The sequence below is a fragment of the Xyrauchen texanus genome, chromosome 47, assembly GCF_025860055.1.
Source record: "Xyrauchen texanus isolate HMW12.3.18 chromosome 47, RBS_HiC_50CHRs, whole genome shotgun sequence".
Taxonomy (NCBI): Eukaryota; Metazoa; Chordata; class Actinopteri; order Cypriniformes; family Catostomidae; genus Xyrauchen; species Xyrauchen texanus.
In genome coordinates this window covers 25015996-25037329 of record NC_068322.1, presented here as the reverse complement: position 1 = coordinate 25037329, position 21334 = coordinate 25015996, and the positions used below count along the sequence as shown (strand labels likewise).

Sequence of the window (21334 nt, the reverse complement as noted above, 5' to 3'; positions counted from 1 at the left end):
TGTTAATACTTCACGGATTCAGTTACGTATTGCTAGATAGTCAGTCACGTTTTCTGGTGCAGAGATATGTGATTTGTTACTGGTTGCTAGAGATAATGCCCATCTGGTTGCTAGGCAGTTACCATAGTGATAGTAATCAAGTGTCCTTGCCATCCTGATTGAAATAAGTCAACCCAGAAGTATCTACGTTTTTCTGATGCAGAGATATGTGATTTGTTACTCGGTTGCTAGGGTAACCCCATGTGGTTGCTAGGCAGTTACCATATTGATACTAATGAAGTGTCCTTGCCATCCTGGTTGAAATAAATCAACCTGGAAGTCTGTACTCTTTTCTGGTGCCGAGATATGTGATTTGTTTCTCGGTTGCTAGGGTAACCCCATCTGGTTGCTAGGCAGTTACCATAGTGATAGTAATCAAGTGTCCTTGCCATCCTGAGTGAAATAAATCAACCCGGAAGTCAGTACTATTTTCTGGTGCAGAGATATGTGATTTGTTACTCGGTTGCTAGGGTAACCCCATCTGGTTGCTAGGCAGTAATCATAGTGATAGTAATCAAGTGTCCTTGCCATCCTGATTGAAATAAGTCAACCCGGAAGTCTCTACGTTTTTCTGATGCAGAGATATGTGATTTGTTACTCGGTTGCTAGGGTAACCCCATCTGGTTGCTAGGCAGTTACCATAGTGATAGTAATGAAGTGTCCTTGCCATCCTGATTGAAATAAGTCAACCCGGAAGTCTCTACTATTTTCTGGTGCAGAGATATGTGATTTGTTACTCGGTTGCTAGGGTAAGCCCATCTGGTTGCTAGGCAGTTACCATAGTGATAGTAATCAAGTGTCCTTGCCATCCTGATTGAAATAAGTCAACCCGGAAGTATCTACGTTTTTCTGATGCAGAGATATGTGATTTGTTACTCGGTTGCTAGGGTAACCCCATCTGGTTGCTAGGCAGTTACCATAGTGATACTAATGAAGTCTCCTTGCCATCCTGATTGAAATAAATCAACCCAGAAGTCTCTCTGATTTTCTGGTGCAGAGATATAGTTACTGCTAAACGGTTGCTAGGCTACTCTGTTTAGTTGCTAGGGCGTGGCTTGGCAGCTGCCAATCATGAATCTCCAAAGGCTGCTTGTCAGTATGAATGATATAAACCAACTCCCATGCCTCTGTGACATTCAGAATGGAAGATATCCCTCTATGGATTTTTGTTGCTAAGGTGCTCGACAATGGTTGCTCGGGAGGGGCTAGGAAGTGTTGAGGTGATTCATGATTGGCTGTTTGCTGTCCCGAGTCAAGCGAGACCACCCTTGTGTTTCTATGACACTTCTATCCGGAGATATCCCTTTGATCTCTTTCATTAGAAGTCTATGGGACTTGTTGCTAAGGTGCTCTAAATGGTTGCTAGGGCGTGGCTTGATAGCTTCACAATGATCCTGAGAGACTGATTGGTCGTCTGAGTAAAATGAGCCCACCCCATTGTCTCTATGACACTGTGATCCAGAGCTATGTTCAATACAAATCCCAATGCCATTTCATTTCATGGGCCGTCCTACACCATTATAAGTCAATTGGGGCATTTTTGGGCAGCTCCTGCCCCCCAGGGGTGCAACTTTTACCCCATATTGAGGTATGCTCTTACAGAGCCTGCCAGCCTCTTCAAATGTGGCAAATCACGCGTTTCTACTGAAATCCTACGCTCGGAGCTGTGACGCGTCAAAGTTTGTCTCAATGTTAAGTCTATGGGATTTTTCGGCCGCTTTTTTGCCCCTGGGGCAAATACCGTACCCCGATAAGCTTATAAAAGTCATAGCACACGTGTCCTCAATAGGCCGTTCGATTTGACACCTCATTCGTGGGTCTACGCCAAGCGGTGCGGGACGAGTTAGGTGCCGAAGTTTTGTTAAGAGATATAAAATAAAAATAAAAATAAAACTAGATAGGTACATTTCCTGAAGAAAATGTGAGTGGTGCTTGCCGTGGCAAAACTCGTGAAATAGCATGCTTGAAAAGAACAAAAATTATGGTCATAAATAAATCAACCCAGAAGTCTCTACGTTTTTCTGATGCAGAGATATGTGATTTGTTACTCGGTTGCTAGGGTAAACCCATCTGGTTGCTAGGCAGTTACCATAGTGATAGTAATGAAGTCTCCTTGCCATCCTTATTGAAATAAGTCAACCCGGAAGTCTGTACTATTTTCTGGTGCAGAGATATGTGATTTGTTACTCGGTTGCTAGGGTAACCCCATGTGGTTGCTAGGCAGTTACCATAGTGATACTTATCAAGTCTCCTTGCTATCCAGAGTAAAATCAGTCAACCAGGAAGTCTCTACGATGTTCTGATCCAGAGATATGTGATTTGTTATTTGGTTGCTAGGGTAACCCCTCCTTGTTGCTAGGAAGTTACCATAGTGATACTTATGAAGTGTCCTTGCCATCCTGAGTGAAATAAACCAACCCAGAAGTCTCTACGTTTTTCTGATGCAGAGATATGTGATTTGTTAATTGGTTGCTAGGGTAACCCCATCTGGTTGCTAGGCAGTTACCATATTGATACTAATGAAGTGTCCTTGCCATCCTGGTTGAAATAAATCAACCCGGAAGTCTGTACTCTTTTCTGGTGCGAGATCTGTGATTTGTTTCTCGGTTGCTAGGGTAACCCCATCTGGTTGCTAGGCAGTTACCATAGTGATAGTAATCAAGTGTCCTTGCGATCCTGAGTGAAATAAATCAACCCGGAAGTCAGTACTATTTTCTGGTGCAGAGATATGTGATTTGTTACTCGGTTGCTAGGGTAACCCCATCTGGTTGCTAGGCAGTTACCATAGTGATAGTAATCAAGTGTCCTTGCCATCCTGATTGAAATAAGTCAACCCAGAAGTATGTACGTTTTTCTGATGCAGAGATATGTGATTTGTTACTCGGTTGCTAGGGTAACCCCATGTGGTTGCTAGGCAGTTACCATATTGATACTAATGAAGTGTCCTTGCCATCCTGGTTGAAATAAATCAACCTGGAAGTCTGTACTCTTTTCTGGTGCCGAGATATGTGATGTGTTTCTCGGTTGCTAGGGTAACCCCATCTGGTTGCTAGGCAGTTACCATAGTGATAGTAATCAAGTGTCCTTGCCATCCTGAGTGAAATAAATCAACCCGGAAGTCAGTACTATTTTGTGGTGCAGAGATATGTGATTTGTTACTCGGTTGCTAGGGTAACCCCATCTGGTTGCTAGGCAGTAATCATAGTGATAGTAATCAAGTGTCCTTGCCATCCTGATTGAAATAAGTCAACCCGGAAGTCTCTACGTTTTTCTGATGCAGAGATATGTGATTTGTTATTTGGTTGCTAGGGTAACCCCATCTGGTTGCTAGGCAGTTACCATAGTGATAGTAATCAAGTGTCCTTGCCATCCTGATTGAAATAAGTCAACCCAGAAGTATCTACGTTTTCTGATGCAGAGATATGTGATTTGTTACTCGGTTGCTAGGGTAACCCCATGTGGTTGCTAGGCAGTTACCATATTGATACTAATGAAGTGTCCTTGCCATCCTGGTTGAAATAAATCAACCTGGAAGTCTGTACTCTTTTCTGGTGCCGAGATATGTGATGTGTTTCTCGGTTGCTAGGGTAACCCCATCTGGTTGCTAGGCAGTTACCATAGTGATAGTAATCAAGTGTCCTTGCCATCCTGAGTGAAATAAATCAACCCGGAAGTCAGTACTATTTTCTGGTGCAGAGATATGTGATTTGTTACTCGGTTGCTAGGGTAACCCCATGTGGTTGCTAGGCAGTAATCATAGTGATAGTAATCAAGTGTCCTTGCCATCCTGATTGAAATAAGTCAACCCGGAAGTCTCTACGTTTTTCTGATGCAGAGATATGTGATTTGTTACTCGGTTGCTAGGGTAACCCCATCTGGTTGCTAGGCAGTTACCATAGTGATAGTAATGAAGTGTCCTTGCCATCCTGAGTGAAATAAATCAACCCGGAAGTCAGTACTATTTTCTGGTGCAGAGATATGTGATTTGTTACTCGGTTGCTAGGGTAACCCCATCTGGTTGCTAGGCAGTAATCATAGTGATAGTAATCAAGTGTCCTTGCCATCCTGATTGAAATAAGTCAACCCGGAAGTCTCTACGTTTTTCTGATGCAGAGATATGTGATTTGTTACTCGGTTGCTAGGGTAACCCCATCTGGTTGCTAGGCAGTTACCTTAGTGATACTAATGAAGTGTCCTTGCCATCCTGATTGAAATAAATCAACCCAGAAGTTTCTCTGATTTTCTGGTGCAGAGATATAGTTACTGCTAAAGGGTTGCTAGGGTACTCTGTTTAGTTGCTAGGGAGTGGCTTGGCAGCTGCCAATCATTAATCTCCAACGGCTGCTTGTCAGTATGAATGATATAAACCAACTCCCATGCCTCTGTGACATTCAGAATGGAAGATATCCTCTATGGATTTTGGTTGCTAAGGTGCTCGACAATGGTTGCTAGGGAGGGGCTAGGAAGTGTTGAGGTGATTCATGATTGGCTGTTTGCTGCCCCGAGTGAAACGAGACCACCCTTGTGTTTCTATGAAACTTCTATCCGGAGATATCCCTTTGATGTCTTTCATTAGAAGTGTATGGGACTTGTTGCTAAGGTGCTCTAAATTGTTGCTAGGGCGTGGCTTGATAGATTCAAAATGATCCTGAGATACTGATTGGTCGTCTGAGTAAAATGAGCCCACCCCATTGTCTCTATGACACTGTGATCCAGAGCTATGTTGAATACAAATCCCAATGCCATTTCATTTCATGGGCCGTCCTACACCATTGTAAGTCAATTGGGGCATTTTTGGGCAGCTCCTGCCCCCAGGGGTGCAACTTTTACCCCATTTTGAGGTATGCTCTTACAGAGCCTGCCAGCCTCTTCAAATGTGGCAAATCACACGTTTCTGCGAAATCCTCGCTCGGAGCTGTGACGCGTCAAAGTTTGTCGCAATGTTAAGTCTATGGGATTTTTCGGCGCTTTTTTGCCCCTGGGGCAATTACCGTACCCCGATCAGCTTATAAAAGTCATAGCACACGTGTCCTCAATAGGCCGTTCGATTTGACACCTCATTCGTGGGTCTACGCCAAACGGTGCGGGACGAGTTAGGTGCCGAAGTTTTGTACGGAGATAGAATAATAAAAAGTATAAAAATAAAAATAAGTATGTGAGATTACAATAGTGATGCTTTGCAAGCACCACTAATAACTAGATAGGTACATTTCCTGAAGAAAATGTGAGTGGTGCTTGCCGTGGCAAAACTCGTCAAACAGCATGCTGTAACTTGAAAAGAACAAAAATTATGGTCATAAATAAATCAACCCAGAAGTCTGTACGATTTTCTGGTGCAGAAATATGTGATTTGTTACTCGGTTGCTAGGGTAAGCCCATGTGGTTGCTATGCAGTTACCAAGGTAATACAATACATGGCTCCTTTCCATCCTGAGTGAAATAAGTCAACCCAGAAGTCTGTACTGTTTTCTGGTGCAGAGATATGTGATTTGTTACTCGGTTGCTAGGGTAACCCCATCTGGTTGCTAGGCAGTTACCATAGTGATACTAATCAAGTCTCCTTGCCATCCTGATTAAAATAAATCAACCCAGAAGTCTCTACGATTTTCTGGTGCAGAGATATGTGATTTGTTACTTGGTTGCTAGGGTAACCCCTCCTTGTTGCTAGGCAGTTACCATAGTGATACATAATCAAGTGTCCTTGCCATCCTGATTGAAATAAACCAACCCAGAAGTCTCTACGTTTTTCTGATGCAGAGATATGTGATTTGTTACTTGGTTGCTAGGGTAACCCCATATGGTTGCTAGGCAGTTACCATAGTGATACTAATGAAGTGTCCTTGCCATCCTGAGTGAAATAAGTCAACCCGGAAGTCTCTACTGTTTTCTGGTGCAGAGATATGTGATTTGTTACTCGGTTGCTAGGGTAACCCCATCTGGTTGCTAGGCAGTTACCATAGTGATAGTAATGAAGTGTCCTTGCCATCCTGAGTTGAAATAAATCAACCCGGAAGTCTGTACTATTTTCTGGTGCAGAGATATGTGATTTGTTACTCGGTTGCTAGGGTAACCCCATCTGGTTGCTAGGCAGTTACCATAGTGATAGTAATCAAGTGTCCTTGCCATCCTGAGTGAAATAAATCAACCCGGAAGTCTGTACTATTTTCTGGTGCAGAGATATGTGATTTGTTACTCGGTTGCTAGGGTAACCCCATCTGGTTGCTAGGCAGTTACCATAGTGATACTAATGAAGTGTCCTTGCCATCCTGATTGAAATAAGTCAACCCGAAGTCTCTATGTTTTTGTGATGCAGAGATATGTGATTTGTTACTCGGTTGCTAGGGTAAGCCCATCTGGTTGCTAGGCAGTTACCATAGTGATACTAATGAAGTGTCCTTGCCATCCTGATTGAAATAAGTCAACCCGGAAGTCTCTACGTTTTTCTGATGCAGAGATATGTGATTTGTTACTCGGTTGCTAGGGTAACCCCATCTGGTTGCTAGGCAGTTACCATAGTGATACTAATCAAGTCTCCTTGCCATCCTGATTGAAATAAATCAACCCAGAAGTCTCTCTGATTTTCTGGTGCAGAGATATAGTTACTGCTAAACGGTTGCTAGGGTACTCTGTTTAGTTGCTAGGGAGTGGCTTGGCAGCTGCCAATCATGAATCTCCAAAGGCTGCTTGTCAGTATGAATGATATAAACCAACTCCCATGCCTCTGTGACATTCAGAATGGAAGATATCCCTCTATGGATTTTGGTTGTTAAGGTGCTCGACAATGGTTGCTAGGGAGGGGCTAGGAAGTGTTGATTTGATGCATGATTGGCTGTTTGCTGTCCCGAGTCAAACGAGACCACCCTTGTGTTTCTATGACACTTCTATCCGGAGATATCCCTTTGATCTGTTTCAATAGAAGTCTATGGGACTTGTTGCTAAGGTGCTCTTAATGGTTGCTAGGGCGTGGCTTGATAGCTTCACAATGATCCTGAGAGACTGATTGGTCGTCTGAGTAAAATGAGCCCACCCCTCGTCTCTATGACACTGTGATCCAGAGCTATGTTCAATACAAATCCCTATGCCTTTTCATTTCATGGGCCGTCCTACACCATTATAAGTCAATTGGGGCATTTTTGGGCAGCTCCTGCCCCCAGGGGTGCAACTTTTACCCCATATTGAGGTATGCTCTTACAGAGCCTGCCAGCCTCTTCAAATGTGGCAAATCACACGTTTCTACGAAATCCTCGCTTGGAGCTGTGACGCGTCAAAGTTTGTCTCAATGTTAAGTCTATGGGATTTTTCGGCCGCTTTTTTGCCCCTGGGGCAAATACCGTACCCCCGATCGCTTATAAAAGTCATAGCACACGTGTCCTCAATAGGCCGTTCGATTTGACACCTCATTCGTGGGTCTACGCCAAACGGTGCGGGACGAGTTAGGTGCCGAAGTTTTGTTAAGAGATATAATAAAAATAACTAGATAGGTACATTTCCTGAAGAAAATGTGAGTGGTGCTTGCCGTGGCAAAACTCGTGAAATAGCATGCTTGAAAAGAACAAAAATTATGGTCATAAATAAATCAACCCAGAAGTCTCTACGTTTTTCTGATGCAGAGATATGTGATTTGTTACTCGGTTGCTAGGGTAAACCCATCTGGTTGCTAGGCAGTTACCATAGTGATAGTAATGAAGTCTCCTTGCCATCCTTATTGAAATAAGTCAACCCGGAAGTCTGTACTATTTTCTGGTGCAGAGATATGTGATTTGTTACTCGGTTGCTAGGGTAACCCCATGTGGTTGCTAGGCAGTTACCATAGTGATACTTATCAAGTCTCCTTGCTATCCAGAGTAAAATCAGTCAACCAGGAAGTCTCTACGATGTTCTGATCCAGAGATATGTGATTTGTTATTTGGTTGCTAGGGTAACCCCTCCTTGTTGCTAGGAAGTTACCATAGTGATACTTATGAAGTGTCCTTGCCATCCTGAGTGAAATAAACCAACCCAGAAGTCTCTACGTTTTTCTGATGCAGAGATATGTGATTTGTTAATTGGTTGCTAGGGTAACCCCATCTGGTTGCTAGGCAGTTACCATATTGATACTAATGAAGTGTCCTTGCCATCCTGGTTGAAATAAATCAACCCGGAAGTCTGTACTCTTTTCTGGTGCCGAGATCTGTGATTTGTTTCTCGGTTGCTAGGGTAACCCCATCTGGTTGCTAGGCAGTTACCATAGTGATAGTAATCAAGTGTCCTTGCGATCCTGAGTGAAATAAATCAACCCGGAAGTCAGTACTATTTTCTGGTGCAGAGATATGTGATTTGTTACTCGGTTGCTAGGGTAACCCCATCTGGTTGCTAGGCAGTTACCATAGTGATAGTAATCAAGTGTCCTTGCCATCCTGATTGAAATAAGTCAACCCAGAAGTATGTACGTTTTTCTGATGCAGAGATATGTGATTTGTTACTCGGTTGCTAGGGTAACCCCATGTGGTTGCTAGGCAGTTACCATATTGATACTAATGAAGTGTCCTTGCCATCCTGGTTGAAATAAATCAACCTGGAAGTCTGTACTCTTTTCTGGTGCCGAGATATGTGATGTGTTTCTCGGTTGCTAGGGTAACCCCATCTGGTTGCTAGGCAGTTACCATAGTGATAGTAATCAAGTGTCCTTGCCATCCTGAGTGAAATAAATCAACCCGGAAGTCAGTACTATTTTGTGGTGCAGAGATATGTGATTTGTTACTCGGTTGCTAGGGTAACCCCATCTGGTTGCTAGGCAGTAATCATAGTGATAGTAATCAAGTGTCCTTGCCATCCTGATTGAAATAAGTCAACCCGGAAGTCTCTACGTTTTCTGATGCAGAGATATGTGATTTGTTATTTGGTTGCTAGGGTAACCCCATCTGGTTGCTAGGCAGTTACCATAGTGATAGTAATCAAGTGTCCTTGCCATCCTGATTGAAATAAGTCAACCCAGAAGTATCTACGTTTTTCTGATGCAGAGATATGTGATTTGTTACTCGGTTGCTAGGGTAACCCCATGTGGTTGCTAGGCAGTTACCATATTGATACTAATGAAGTGTCCTTGCCATCCTGGTTGAAATAAATCAACCTGGAAGTCTGTACTCTTTTCTGGTGCCGAGATATGTGATGTGTTTCTCGGTTGCTAGGGTAACCCCATCTGGTTGCTAGGCAGTTACCATAGTGATAGTAATCAAGTGTCCTTGCCATCCTGAGTGAAATAAATCAACCCGGAAGTCAGTACTATTTTCTGGTGCAGAGATATGTGATTTGTTACTCGGTTGCTAGGGTAACCCCATGTGGTTGCTAGGCAGTAATCATAGTGATAGTAATCAAGTGTCCTTGCCATCCTGATTGAAATAAGTCAACCCGGAAGTCTCTACGTTTTTCTGATGCAGAGATATGTGATTTGTTACTCGGTTGCTAGGGTAACCCCATCTGGTTGCTAGGCAGTTACCATAGTGATAGTAATGAAGTGTCCTTGCCATCCTGAGTGAAATAAATCAACCCGGAAGTCAGTACTATTTTCTGGTGCAGAGATATGTGATTTGTTACTCGGTTGCTAGGGTAACCCCATCTGGTTGCTAGGCAGTAATCATAGTGATAGTAATCAAGTGTCCTTGCCATCCTGATTGAAATAAGTCAACCCGGAAGTCTCTACGTTTTCTGATGCAGAGATATGTGATTTGTTACTCGGTTGCTAGGGTAACCCCATCTGGTTGCTAGGCAGTTACCTTAGTGATACTAATGAAGTGTCCTTGCCATCCTGATTGAAATAAATCAACCCAGAAGTTTCTCTGATTTTCTGGTGCAGAGATATAGTTACTGCTAAAGGGTTGCTAGGGTACTCTGTTTAGTTGCTAGGGAGTGGCTTGGCAGCTGCCAATCATTAATCTCCAACGGCTGCTTGTCAGTATGAATGATATAAACCAACTCCCATGCCTCTGTGACATTCAGAATGGAAGATATCCTCTATGGATTTTGGTTGCTAAGGTGCTCGACAATGGTTGCTAGGGAGGGGCTAGGAAGTGTTGAGGTGATTCATGATTGGCTGTTTGCTGCCCCGAGTGAAACGAGACCACCCTTGTGTTTCTATGAAACTTCTATCCGGAGATATCCCTTTGATGTCTTTCATTAGAAGTGTATGGGACTTGTTGCTAAGGTGCTCTAAATTGTTGCTAGGGCGTGGCTTGATAGATTCAAAATGATCCTGAGATACTGATTGGTCGTCTGAGTAAAATGAGCCCGCCCCATTGTCTCTATGACACTGTGATCCAGAGCTATGTTGAATACAAATCCCAATGCCATTTCATTTCATGGGCCGTCCTACACCATTGTAAGTCAATTGGGGCATTTTTGGGCAGCTCCTGCCCCCAGGGGTGCAACTTTTACCCCATTTTGAGGTATGCTCTTACAGAGCCTGCCAGCCTCTTCAAATGTGGCAAATCACACGTTTCTGCGAAATCCTCGCTCGGAGCTGTGACGCGTCAAAGTTTGTCGCAATGTTAAGTCTATGGGATTTTTCGGCCGCTTTTTTGCCCCTGGGGCAATTACCGTACCCGATCGCTTATAAAAGTCATAGCACACGTGTCCTCAATAGGCCGTTCGATTTGACACCTCATTACGTGGGTCTACGCCAAACGGTGCGGGACGAGTTAGGTGCCGAAGTTTTGTACGGAGATAGAATAATAAAAAGTATAAAAATAAAAATAAGTATGTGAGATTACAATAGTGATGCTTTGCAAGCACCACTAACTAGATAGGTACATTTCCTGAAGAAAATGTGAGTGGTGCTTGCCGTGGCAAAACTCGTGAAATAGCATGCTTGAAAAGAACAAAAATTATGGTCATAAATAAATCAACCCAGAAGTCTCTACGTTTTTCTGATGCAGAGATATGTGATTTGTTACTCGGTTGCTAGGGTAAACCCATCTGGTTGCTAGGCAGTTACCATAGTGATAGTAATGAAGTCTCCTTGCCATCCTTATTGAAATAAGTCAACCCGGAAGTCTGTACTATTTTCTGGTGCAGAGATATGTGATTTGTTACTCGGTTGCTAGGGTAACCCCATGTGGTTGCTAGGCAGTTACCATAGTGATACTTATCAAGTCTCCTTGCTATCCAGAGTAAAATCAGTCAACCAGGAAGTCTCTACGATGTTCTGATCCAGAGATATGTGATTTGTTATTTGGTTGCTAGGGTAACCCCTCCTTGTTGCTAGGAAGTTACCATAGTGATACTTATGAAGTGTCCTTGCCATCCTGAGTGAAATAAACCAACCCAGAAGTCTCTACGTTTTTCTGATGCAGAGATATGTGATTTGTTAATTGGTTGCTAGGGTAACCCCATCTGGTTGCTAGGCAGTTACCATATTGATACTAATGAAGTGTCCTTGCCATCCTGGTTGAAATAAATCAACCCGGAAGTCTGTACTCTTTTCTGGTGCCGAGATCTGTGATTTGTTTCTCGGTTGCTAGGGTAACCCCATCTGGTTGCTAGGCAGTTACCATAGTGATAGTAATCAAGTGTCCTTGCGATCCTGAGTGAAATAAATCAACCCGGAAGTCAGTACTATTTTCTGGTGCAGAGATATGTGATTTGTTACTCGGTTGCTAGGGTAACCCCATCTGGTTGCTAGGCAGTTACCATAGTGATAGTAATCAAGTGTCCTTGCCATCCTGATTGAAATAAGTCAACCCAGAAGTATGTACGTTTTTCTGATGCAGAGATATGTGATTTGTTACTCGGTTGCTAGGGTAACCCCATGTGGTTGCTAGGCAGTTACCATATTGATACTAATGAAGTGTCCTTGCCATCCTGGTTGAAATAAATCAACCTGGAAGTCTGTACTCTTTTCTGGTGCCGAGATATGTGATGTGTTTCTCGGTTGCTAGGGTAACCCCATCTGGTTGCTAGGCAGTTACCATAGTGATAGTAATCAAGTGTCCTTGCCATCCTGAGTGAAATAAATCAACCCGGAAGTCAGTACTATTTTGTGGTGCAGAGATATGTGATTTGTTACTCGGTTGCTAGGGTAACCCCATCTGGTTGCTAGGCAGTAATCATAGTGATAGTAATCAAGTGTCCTTGCCATCCTGATTGAAATAAGTCAACCCGGAAGTCTCTACGTTTTTCTGATGCAGAGATATGTGATTTGTTATTTGGTTGCTAGGGTAACCCCATCTGGTTGCTAGGCAGTTACCATAGTGATAGTAATCAAGTGTCCTTGCCATCCTGATTGAAATAAGTCAACCCAGAAGTATCTACGTTTTTCTGATGCAGAGATATGTGATTTGTTACTCGGTTGCTAGGGTAACCCCATGTGGTTGCTAGGCAGTTACCATATTGATACTAATGAAGTGTCCTTGCCATCCTGGTTGAAATAAATCAACCTGGAAGTCTGTACTCTTTTCTGGTGCCGAGATATGTGATGTGTTTCTCGGTTGCTAGGGTAACCCCATCTGGTTGCTAGGCAGTTACCATAGTGATAGTAATCAAGTGTCCTTGCCATCCTGAGTGAAATAAATCAACCCGGAAGTCAGTACTATTTTCTGGTGCAGAGATATGTGATTTGTTACTCGGTTGCTAGGGTAACCCCATGTGGTTGCTAGGCAGTAATCATAGTGATAGTAATCAAGTGTCCTTGCCATCCTGATTGAAATAAGTCAACCCGGAAGTCTCTACGTTTTTCTGATGCAGAGATATGTGATTTGTTACTCGGTTGCTAGGGTAACCCCATCTGGTTGCTAGGCAGTTACCATAGTGATAGTAATGAAGTGTCCTTGCCATCCTGAGTGAAATAAATCAACCCGGAAGTCAGTACTATTTTCTGGTGCAGAGATATGTGATTTGTTACTCGGTTGCTAGGGTAACCCCATCTGGTTGCTAGGCAGTAATCATAGTGATAGTAATCAAGTGTCCTTGCCATCCTGATTGAAATAAGTCAACCCGGAAGTCTCTACGTTTTTCTGATGCAGAGATATGTGATTTGTTACTCGGTTGCTAGGGTAACCCCATCTGGTTGCTAGGCAGTTACCTTAGTGATACTAATGAAGTGTCCTTGCCATCCTGATTGAAATAAATCAACCCAGAAGTTTCTCTGATTTTCTGGTGCAGAGATATAGTTACTGCTAAAGGGTTGCTAGGGTACTCTGTTTAGTTGCTAGGGAGTGGCTTGGCAGCTGCCAATCATTAATCTCCAACGGCTGCTTGTCAGTATGAATGATATAAACCAACTCCCATGCCTCTGTGACATTCAGAATGGAAGATATCCTCTATGGATTTTGGTTGCTAAGGTGCTCGACAATGGTTGCTAGGGAGGGGCTAGGAAGTGTTGAGGTGATTCATGATTGGCTGTTTGCTGCCCCGAGTGAAACGAGACCACCCTTGTGTTTCTATGAAACTTCTATCCGGAGATATCCCTTTGATGTCTTTCATTAGAAGTGTATGGGACTTGTTGCTAAGGTGCTCTAAATTGTTGCTAGGGCGTGGCTTGATAGATTCAAAATGATCCTGAGATACTGATTGGTCGTCTGAGTAAAATGAGCCCGCCCCATTGTCTCTATGACACTGTGATCCAGAGCTATGTTGAATACAAATCCCAATGCCATTTCATTTCATGGGCCGTCCTACACCATTGTAAGTCAATTGGGGCATTTTTGGGCAGCTCCTGCCCCCAGGGTGCAACTTTTACCCCATTTTGAGGTATGCTCTTACAGAGCCTGCCAGCCTCTTCAAATGTGGCAAATCACACGTTTCTGCGAAATCCTCGCTCGGAGCTGTGACGCGTCAAAGTTTGTCGCAATGTTAAGTCTATGGGATTTTTCGGCCGCTTTTTTGCCCCTGGGGCAATTACCGTACCCCGATCAGCTTATAAAAGTCATAGCACACGTGTCCTCAATAGGCCGTTCGATTTGACACCTCATTCGTGGGTCTACGCCAAACGGTGCTGGGACGAGTTAGGTGCCGAAGTTTTGTACGGAGATAGAATAATAAAAAGTATAAAAATAAAAATAAGTATGTGAGATTACAATAGTGATGCTTTGCAAGCACCACTAACTAGATAGGTACATTTCCTGAAGAAAATGTGAGTGGTGCTTGCCGTGGCAAAACTCGTCGAAATAGCATGCTTGAAAAGAACAAAAATTATGGTCATAAATAAATCAACCCAGAAGTCTCTACGATTTTCTGATGCAGAGATATGTGATTTGTTACTCGGTTGCTAGGGTAAGCCCATGTGGTTGCTAGGCAGTTACCATAGTGATAGTAATGACATGTCTCCTTGCCATCCTGAGTGAAATAAGTCAACCCGGAAGTCTGTACTGTTTTCTGGTGCAGAGATATGTGATTTGTTACTCGGTTGCTAGGGTAACCCCATGTGGTTGCTAGGCAGTTACCATAGTGATACTTATCAAGTCTCCTTGCTATCCAGAGTAAAATCAGTCAACCAGGAAGTCTCTACGATGTTCTGATCCAGAGATATGTGATTTGTTATTTGGTTGCTAGGGTAACCCCTCCTTGTTGCTAGGAAGTTACCATAGTGATACTTATGAAGTGTCCTTGCCATCCTGAGTGAAATAAACCAACCCAGAAGTCTCTACGTTTTTCTGATGCAGAGATATGTGATTTGTTACTTGGTTGCTAGGGTAACCCCATCTGGTTGCTAGGCAGTTACCATAGTGATACTAATGAAGTGTCCTTGCCATCCTGAGTTGAAATAAATCAACCCGGAAGTCTGTACTCTTTTCTGGTGCAGAGATCTGTGATTTGTTTCTCGGTTGCTAGGGTAACCCCATCTGGTTGCTAGGCAGTTACCATAGTGATAGTAATCAAGTGTCCTTGCGATCCTGAGTGAAATAAATCAACCCGGAAGTCAGTACTATTTTCTGGTGCAGAGATATGTGATTTGTTACTCGGTTGCTAGGGTAACCCCATCTGGTTGCTAGGCAGTTACCATAGTGATAGTAATCAAGTGTCCTTGCCATCCTGATTGAAATAAGTCAACCCAGAAGTATGTACGTTTTTCTGATGCAGAGATATGTGATTTGTTACTCGGTTGCTAGGGTAACCCCATGTGGTTGCTAGGCAGTTACCATATTGATACTAATGAAGTGTCCTTGCCATCCTGGTTGAAATAAATCAACCTGGAAGTCTGTACTCTTTTCTGGTGCCGAGATATGTGATTTGTTTCTCGGTTGCTAGGGTAACCCCATCTGGTTGCTAGGCAGTTACCATAGTGATAGTAATCAAGTGTCCTTGCCATCCTGAGTGAAATAAATCAACCCGAAGTCAGTACTATTTTCTGGTGCAGAGATATGTGATTTGTTACTCGGTTGCTAGGGTAACCCCATCTGGTTGCTAGGCAGTAATCATAGTGATAGTAATCAAGTGTCCTTGCCATCCTGATTGAAATAAGTCAACCCGGAAGTCTCTACGTTTTTCTGATGCAGAGATATGTGATTTGTTATTTGGTTGCTAGGGTAACCCCATCTGGTTGCTAGGCAGTTACCATAGTGATAGTAATCAAGTGTCCTTGCCATCCTGATTGAAATAAGTCAACCCAGAAGTATCTACGTTTTTCTGATGCAGAGATATGTGATTTGTTACTCGGTTGCTAGGGTAACCCCATGTGGTTGCTAGGCAGTTACCATAGTGATACTAATGAAGTGTCCTTGCCATCCTGGTTGAAATAAATCAACCTGGAAGTCTGTACTCTTTTCTGGTGCCGAGATATGTGATGTGTTTCTCGGTTGCTAGGGTAACCCCATCTGGTTGCTAGGCAGTTACCATAGTGATAGTAATCAAGTGTCCTTGCCATCCTGAGTGAAATAAATCAACCCGGAAGTCAGTACTATTTTCTGGTGCAGAGATATGTGATTTGTTACTCGGTTGCTAGGGTAACCCCATCTGGTTGCTAGGCAGTATACCATAGTGATAGTAATCAAGTGTCCTTGCCATCCTGATTGAAATAAGTCAACCCGGAAGTCTCTACGTTTTTCTGATGCAGAGATATGTGATTTGTTACTCGGTTGCTAGGGTAACCCCATCTGGTTGCTAGGCAGTTACCATAGTGATACTAATGAAGTGTCCTTGCCATCCTGAGTGAAATAAATCAACCCGGAAGTCAGTACTATGTTTCTGTGATGCAGAGATATGTGATTTGTTACTCGGTTGCTAGGGTAAGCCCATCTGGTTGCTAGGCAGTTACCATAGTGATACTAATGAAGTGTCCTTGCCATCCTGATTGAAATAAGTCAACCCGGAAGTCTCTACGTTTTTCTGATGCAGAGATATGTGATTTGTTACTCGGTTGCTAGGGTAACCCCATCTGGTTGCTAGGCAGTTACCATAGTGATACTAATCAAGTGTCCTTGCCATCCTGATTGAAATAAATCAACCCAGAAGTCTCTCTGATTTTCTGGTGCAGAGATATAGTTACTGCTAAAGCGGTTGCTAGGGTACTCTGTTTAGTTGCTAGGGAGTGGCTTGGCAGCTGCCAATCATGAATCTCCAAAGGCTGCTTGTCAGTATGAATGATATAAACCAACTCCCATGCCTCTGTGACATTCAGAATGGAAGATATCCCTCTATGGATTTTGGTTGTTAAGGTGCTCGACAATGGTTGCTAGGGAGGGGCTAGGAAGTGTTGAGGTGATGCATGATTGGCTGTTTGCTGTCCCGAGTCAAACGAGACCACCCTTGTGTTTCTATGACACTTCTATCCGGAGATATCCCTTTGATCTCTTTCAATAGAAGTCTATGGGACTTGTTGCTAAGGTGCTCTTAATGGTTGCTAGGGCGTGGCTTGATAGCTTCACAATGATCCTGAGAGACTGATTGGTCGTCTGAGTAAAATGAGCCCACCCCATTGTCTCTATGACACTGTGATCCAGAGCTATGTTCAATACAAATCCCTATGCCTTTTCATTTCATGGGCCGTCCTACACCATTATAAGTCAATTGGGGCATTTTTGGGCAGCTCCTGCCCCCAGGGGTGCAACTTTTACCCCATATTGAGGTATGCTCTTACAGAGCCTGCCAGCCTCTTCAAATGTGGCAAATCACACGTTTCTGCGAAATCCTCGCTCGGAGCTGTGACGCGTCAAAGTTTGTCTCAATGTTAAGTCTATGGGATTTTTCGGCCGCTTTTTTGCCCCTGGGGCAAATACCGTACCCCGATCAGCTTATAAAAGTCATAGCACACGTGTCCTCAATAGGCCGTTCGATTTGACACCTCATTCGTGGGTCTACGCCAAACGGTGCGGGACGAGTTAGGTGCGAAGTTTTGTATGGAGATAGAATAATAATAAAAATAAAAAAAATAAACAATAGAAACTAGATAGGTACATTTCCTGAAGAAAATGTGAGTGGTGCTTGCCGTGGCAAAACTCGTGAAATAGCATGCTTGAAAAGAACAAAAATTATGGTCATAAATAAATCAACCCAGAAGTCTCTACGTTTTTCTGATGCAGAGATATGTGATTTGTTACTCGGTTGCTAGGGTAAACCCATCTGGTTGCTAGGCAGTTACCATAGTGATAGTAATGAAGTCTCCTTGCCATCCTTATTGAAATAAGTCAACCCGGAAGTCTGTACTATTTTCTGGTGCAGAGATATGTGATTTGTTACTCGGTTGCTAGGGTAACCCCATGTGGTTGCTAGGCAGTTACCATAGTGATACTTATCAAGTCTCCTTGCTATCCAGAGTAAAATCAGTCAACCAGGAAGTCTCTACGATGTTCTGATCCAGAGATATGTGATTTGTTATTTGGTTGCTAGGGTAACCCCTCCTTGTTGCTAGGAAGTTACCATAGTGATACTTATGAAGTGTCCTTGCCATCCTGAGTGAAATAAACCAACCCAGAAGTCTCTACGTTTTTCTGATGCAGAGATATGTGATTTGTTAATTGGTTGCTAGGGTAACCCCATCTGGTTGCTAGGCAGTTACCATATTGATACTAATGAAGTGTCCTTGCCATCCTGGTTGAAATAAATCAACCCGGAAGTCTGTACTCTTTTCTGGTGCCGAGATCTGTGATTTGTTTCTCGGTTGCTAGGGTAACCCCATCTGGTTGCTAGGCAGTTACCATAGTGATAGTAATCAAGTGTCCTTGCGATCCTGAGTGAAATAAATCAACCCGGAAGTCAGTACTATTTTCTGGTGCAGAGATATGTGATTTGTTACTCGGTTGCTAGGGTAACCCCATCTGGTTGCTAGGCAGTTACCATAGTGATAGTAATCAAGTGTCCTTGCCATCCTGATTGAAATAAGTCAACCCAGAAGTATGTACGTTTTCTGATGCAGAGATATGTGATTTGTTACTCGGTTGCTAGGGTAACCCCATGTGGTTGCTAGGCAGTTACCATATTGATACTAATGAAGTGTCCTTGCCATCCTGGTTGAAATAAATCAACCTGGAAGTCTGTACTCTTTTCTGGTGCCGAGATATGTGATGTGTTTCTCGGTTGCTAGGGTAACCCCATCTGGTTGCTAGGCAGTTACCATAGTGATAGTAATCAAGTGTCCTTGCCATCCTGAGTGAAATAAATCAACCCGGAAGTCAGTACTATTTTGTGGTGCAGAGATATGTGATTTGTTACTCGGTTGCTAGGGTAACCCCATCTGGTTGCTAGGCAGTAATCATAGTGATAGTAATCAAGTGTCCTTGCCATCCTGATTGAAATAAGTCAACCCGGAAGTCTCTACGTTTTTCTGATGCAGAGATATGTGATTTGTTATTTGGTTGCTAGGGTAACCCCATCTGGTTGCTAGGCAGTTACCATAGTGATAGTAATCAAGTGTCCTTGCCATCCTGATTGAAATAAGTCAACCCAGAAGTATCTACGTTTTTCTGATGCAGAGATATGTGATTTGTTACTCGGTTGCTAGGGTAACCCCATGTGGTTGCTAGGCAGTTACCATATTGATACTAATGAAGTGTCCTTGCCATCCTGGTTGAAATAAATCAACCTGGAAGTCTGTACTCTTTTCTGGTGCCGAGATATGTGATGTGTTTCTCGGTTGCTAGGGTAACCCCATCTGGTTGCTAGGCAGTTACCATAGTGATAGTAATCAAGTGTCCTTGCCATCCTGAGTGAAATAAATCAACCCGGAAGTCAGTACTATTTTCTGGTGCAGAGATATGTGATTTGTTACTCGGTTGCTAGGGTAACCCCATGTGGTTGCTAGGCAGTAATCATAGTGATAGTAATCAAGTGTCCTTGCCATCCTGATTGAAATAAGTCAACCCGGAAGTCTCTACGTTTTTCTGATGCAGAGATATGTGATTTGTTACTCGGTTGCTAGGGTAACCCCATCTGGTTGCTAGGCAGTTACCATAGTGATAGTAATGAAGTGTCCTTGCCATCCTGAGTGAAATAAATCAACCCGGAAGTCAGTACTATTTTCTGGTGCAGAGATATGTGATTTGTTACTCGGTTGCTAGGGTAACCCCATCTGGTTGCTAGGCAGTAATCATAGTGATAGTAATCAAGTGTCCTTGCCATCCTGATTGAAATAAGTCAACCCGGAAGTCTCTACGTTTTTCTGATGCAGAGATATGTGATTTGTTACTCGGTTGCTAGGGTAACCCCATCTGGTTGCTAGGCAGTTACCTTAGTGATACTAATGAAGTGTCCTTGCCATCCTGATTGAAATAAATCAACCCAGAAGTTTCTCTGATTTTCTGGTGCAGAGATATAGTTACTGCTAAAGGGTTGCTAGGGTACTCTGTTTAGTTGCTAGGGAGTGGCTTGGCAGCTGCCAATCATTAATCTCCAACGGCTGCTTGTCAGTATGAATGATATAAACCAACTCCCATGCCTCTGTGACATTCAGAATGGAAGATATCCTCTATGGATTTTGGTTGCTAAGGTGCTCGACAATGGTTGCTAGGGAGGGGCTAGGAAGTGTTGAGGTGATTCATGATTGGCTGTTTGCTGCCCCGAGTGAAACGAGACCACCCTTGTGTTTCTATGAAACTTCTATCCGGAGATATCCCTTTGATGTCTTTCATTAGAAGTGTATGGGACTTGTTGCTAAGGTGCTCTAAATTGTTGCTAGGGCGTGGCTTGATAGATTCAAAATGATCCTGAGATACTGATTGGTCGTCTGAGTAAAATGAGCCCGCCCCATTGTCTCTATGACACTGTGATCCAGAGCTATGTTGAATACAAATCCCAATGCCATTTCATTTCATGGGCCGTCCTACACCATTGTAAGTCAATTGGGGCATTTTTGGGCAGCTCCTGCCCCCAGGGTGCAACTTTTACCCCATTTTGAGGTATGCTCTTACAGAGCCTGCCAGCCTCTTCAAATGTGGCAAATCACACGTTTCTGCGAAATCCTCGCTCGGAGCTGTGACGCGTCAAAGTTTGTCGCAATGTTAAGTCTATGGGATTTTTCGGCCGCTTTTTTGCCCCTGGGGCAATTACCGTACCCCGATCGCTTATAAAAGTCATAGCACACGTGTCCTCAATAGGCCGTTCGATGTGACACCTCATTCGTGGGTCTACGCCAAACGGTGCGGGACGAGTTAGGTGCCGAAGTTTTGTACGGAGATAGAATAATAAAAAGTATAAAAATAAAAATAAGTATGTGAGATTACAATAGTGATGCTTTGCAAGCACCACTAACTAGATAGGTACATTTCCTGAAGAAAATGTGAGTGGTGCTTGCCGTGGCAAAACTCGATCAAATAGCCTGCTTGAAAAGAACAGAAATTGTGGTCATAAATAAATGAACCCAGAAGTCTGTATAATGTTCTGGTGCAGAAATATGTGATTTGTTAGTAGGTTGCTAGGGTAACCCCATGTGGTTGCTAGGCAGTTACCATAGTGATACTAATCAAGTGTCCTTGCCATCCTGATTGAAATAAGTCAAACCGGAAGTCTGTATGTTTTTGTGATGCAGAGATATGTGATTTGTTACTCGGTTGCTAGGGTAAGCCCATCTGGTTGCTAGGCAGTTACCATAGTGATACTAATGAAGTCTCCTTTCCATCCTGATTGAAATAAGTCAACCCGGAAGTCTCTACGTTTTTCTGATGCAGAGATATGTGATTTGTTACTCGGTTGCTAGGGTAACCCCATCTGGTTGCTAGGCAGTTACCATAGTGATACTAATGAAGTGTCCTTGCCATCCTGATTGGAATAAATCAACCCAGAAGTCTCTCTGATTTTCTGGTGCAGAGATATAGTTACTGCTAAACGGTTGCTAGGGTACTCTGTTTAGTTGCTAGGGAGTGGCTTGGCAGCTGCCAATCATGAATCTCCAAAG

The 21334-nt window shown here is 43.3% G+C and overlaps 1 long non-coding RNA gene across 1 annotated transcript; it reads right to left on the bottom strand.

The window, feature by feature from the left end:
* Positions 1 to 3981: 3981 nt before the first annotated feature.
* LOC127639134 (uncharacterized) lies at positions 3982 to 19504 on the bottom strand. The gene is made up of 3 exons (XR_007969932.1): positions 19394 to 19504; positions 12816 to 13093; positions 3982 to 4211 (listed from the first exon to the last, which is right to left on the bottom strand). It is a non-coding gene; the product is annotated as an uncharacterized LOC127639134 (long non-coding RNA).
* Between the last annotated feature and the right edge of the window lie 1830 nt (positions 19505 to 21334).